Below are 3,937 nucleotides of genomic sequence, written 5' to 3'. Positions count from 1 at the left end.
TGTCATGTAACACTTTTCAAAGGACCAGCTTGATCTCTCACCTGGGAACATGCCACAAACAACAATATCAGCAATTTTAACCCACCTAACAAGTACCTCTGTCGCAAAGGGCACAGAGGAAGTGACAGGACGTCCCAGTGCAATCTGCAGCAAAGGCAAGAATGCGCCTGAGAGCCTGGCCCGTGGGCCCACAAACACGGCATGTGCGTTCCCCCTGTTCCTTTCTGCCTGCTCATCCTTGTGACCCTGTTGTTTTGATTTCCTGACTCCACTTGTCCTTCGGTCATCTCCGCAGCACCCCTTCAGTCACTGGGCAAAAGGGAACCTGCACCCTATGGGCACCTTATAAGGACAAAGTGCCTGGTGCCAAGTAAGCAGCTAAGAACTTTTCTTTTTTTAACGGAGCCAAGATGGAAGACTGCGGAGGCAGCGATAGGCAGCACCACACATCCTACAGGCGCTTTCCACGGGGATACACGTGCGAGCCCTTCGGGGAGCTGCAGCAGACCGGCTCCTGGCCACTGTCCTTCGAGTGGAGAAGGCAAATCATGAGTCTCATACTGCGCTTTGTTTACACACTTTTACAAACAGGAAGGCACTTGTCATTGGAATACAAAACTCCCTGCATTTCCTCTCAGATGTAGCCACACCTTCCTCTTTTGTAGCTTTTTATATATGGAAAGTAGTTTATATTCTCCCACGTGGCGTAGGGGCCTGGAGTATTAGAACCATGTTCTGTGACTTCTCATGGATCCTGGGGAGGGTTATGGCCTTTGCCAGGTTAAGGGCACACACTCAGTCAACTGACGTTGGAGAAAAGAATGGATGATTGGCTTTACCTTAAGCTAATCTCCCCCACAAACCCCACCGCCCCAACTAGCCCACCAGCCTACTGAGGGCCTCAGTGACATCCTTTGCATCAGTGTGGCTACCAAGAGTATAAGTACATGGAGCAGTAACTATAAGAAGGAAGTTACTGAGATTTCAGAGAAACAGCATATAAGCTTAGTATTAGTTTTCACTGGTTGTTAGGAAAAATGAAATTGCAAGACTGAGATGAGGCTGAGAGGCAGGGAGAAGAAACGGCCATGCCAAGGCAGAATTGAATTTTTTTCCTTTATTTTATTAAATTTATTGGGGTGACATTAGTTACGATGACCATAGGAATTGAATTGCACATGGGTACCCCATTAAAAGGAAATCTTGCAATGTTCTTATTTCACAACTGCTCATTAGCAGCATAGAGGCTCGGCTGGACTTCTGGATAAATAAATATTTACACGCTGGGGACTGTATCCGACCATTATTTGTAGGAGATAATAAAAAGCTGACTAATGCATCGTTATCGGGGACACTGACCACTTCCTCATCCAGGAAGACGAGGCTGCTTAGGCTAAGTTTAACCAGCGAGGCGCCAGTGTTTTCACAAAGGAGTCAAATGATAATAATAATAACAAGCTTCAAAACAGCGTGCCCCCAAGTTGAAAATGCAAGGGTCAAGACTTTTAAGCCTTAAAGCTAAGAAAACTTGGCCGCAAATACATAAAAGCCCCCCACACACATAAGAGCAGACATAGCAGTAACCACATTTCCACCTCTTCCTTTGGGAATAAAATTACTCATTACCATCTTGGCATACTGTATTATAATTTTTTTCTGAATTCCTTATATACCTGTAGGTATGTAGTTATAGCATGTAAATTTAGAATCTTGAGGTTTTCGTACTTAGTGTAAGTTTTCAGCCTATTTCTTATTGTTCTTGAAGAATAGAAAGATGTGAGCATATAAATAATTTAAATATATGCAGCCAAATTGCTTTCCAGAAATTTTGTACCAATTTACCCATCAGCATTGATGACAGTGTCCATTCTGTTTTATTCTAATTAGCACTGGATTTTTTAAAAAAAATATTTTCTGCTAATCTGAAAAAAATGTAGTTTCCTTTCTATTTTAATTTACATTTATTCGAGTGCTAGGGGGAGTGTTAATATTGATGGCTAGTTACACATCTTTCTTATGTGAATGGAAAGTTCGTGTCCTTTGCCTGTTTACCTCTCAAGGTCTTACTGCTTTTATTATCATTGTGTGTGAGTTCTTAATATGTTAAGATTATAAACCTGTCTATCACATTTCTTACAAATACCACACTTTCTTGATTCTAAGTTGCCTCTGATGGGAAGACACATCATTACTTTAATAACAGCTTTTAAGGGGAAAATCAATACTACAGTCATAAGATGTTGATTATAAGACATCTTGATTTCAGAGATGGTAAAATATTAAAATGCAGAGAAGGTTAAAATGTAGTGTTGGCTCTGAATGGATATAGTATGACTGTATTGAGGAATGAAACAAGCTGAATAGTACAGAAGCCCGGTGACAGCCTGTTGCCGGGAAGACCGTGGTCCCCACAGAGGTCCTGGTGCGGGCAAGTCCCGGGAGCCCGTGGGGCTGCCACACCCTAGAAGCTCGGGTGCCAACACTGGCTCCAGAGAGCCTGGTGCCCACCCATCATGGGAGCTGTCAGCCGGGAGCTATAAATAATCATGGAATCTCCTCTCCCATTGGACGAAATTCAAAATATGCAACGGCAGCGAGAATTAAGGTGCCTTTGCCAAAAAGAAATCAAGAGAAACAATGGACATTGGAATGTTCCCTTGAAGTCTATTTCCCTCGGGGACTTTTTTGCTTGTTACCTGTAAATGTCTCAATTCACAGAAAGGATCAGTAGCAGAAAAAAAGAATATTGCAATATTCCCCAGCGTCCCAATGGCTACTTACAGGGGAGACCATGACGTCAGGTAAGAGAATTAACTCTTTAAATTCAACTTACTTAAAATATTTGCTTCTTGGATTATGGACCCATAAAGCTTGTGGCCGAGGGGACCCTGAGAGCAAACAGACTCCACTTTCTCCTTTTAAACAAAAAAAAATTTTTAATGAAGGAACTAAGGCCCGGAAAGGAGGTAGAAGCTAGGTCCCCAGACTCTTGTCCTCGTGGCTAGTTTTCCTAAGAGTTTCACAATCGCGCCAAAGCCCTTCAGTGGCCTTCATGCTGCCCAACGACTTAATAGCAGGATACTGATGTCAGGAGGACATTTATAAATTCCAATTTCTTTATATATTTAACGTGAAAAGGACCAAGCAATGGTTTTGAAATGAGCACCAATGTCTATTTCAAAGGGATGAAGCAGTGGATTTTAGCTGCTTGGGGCTGGGACCCCCAGACATACATCTGTTCGTAGTTGGAGCCTCGGGCACTCTCCGACAGGGTGTGTGTTCCAGTGGAAGGCATCGAGAAGCAGCCACCCTGGAGGGGCCGACGCCCAAGGACATTGCCTTTGAAGGCACGTGTGGGGCCCTAAGTGGTAAAGCCGAGAAATCATGCTGTTACACGTCCTTACTCAACCATTCAACAGACACACGTGCCGCGCACTGTGTAGGACCTGGCCACCAGGCTCTGCCCAACAGGGAGGCAGCAGGTTAGAATCTGTGATGCCTCTGATGGGCACAGTCCCAGCTGGGCTCTGAGGACTCATGGGCGGAGCCTACGGTGATGGGGATGGATGAGGACCTGAGCTTTTCGGGATGAGTAATAGGAGGACAAGCTAGGTCCTAGCTGCTAGGAAGGGTGTTCCTGTAAAGGAACCAGTCAATCATCGCGCTGTTCATCAGAGATGGTGACTCTTGGCTAAATTCTGGAGCCTGAGTAAGAGCAGGTGGAGAAGATAAGATAAGAGCGATCCTGGAAGAGGAAGCAGATAAATCTTCAAACCTCAGAGCCCATTTGATAAGCTCCTGAAGGTCGGAGGCCAGGGGTGCTGGCCTTCATAGCCCTAACTGCAGCACGGGCCAGGCCGGGCGCAGGGTGCGTGGAAAGGGGTTGCTGAGTGGATGAATGGGGGCTCGCAGGGAGCGGACCCTCGTGGTCAGCCCT

The sequence above is a fragment of the Myotis davidii genome, unplaced genomic scaffold (genome assembly GCF_000327345.1).
Source record: "Myotis davidii unplaced genomic scaffold, ASM32734v1 scaffold217, whole genome shotgun sequence".
In the NCBI taxonomy this organism is placed as follows: Eukaryota; Metazoa; Chordata; class Mammalia; order Chiroptera; family Vespertilionidae; genus Myotis; species Myotis davidii.
This window is presented reverse-complemented; position numbering follows the sequence as displayed.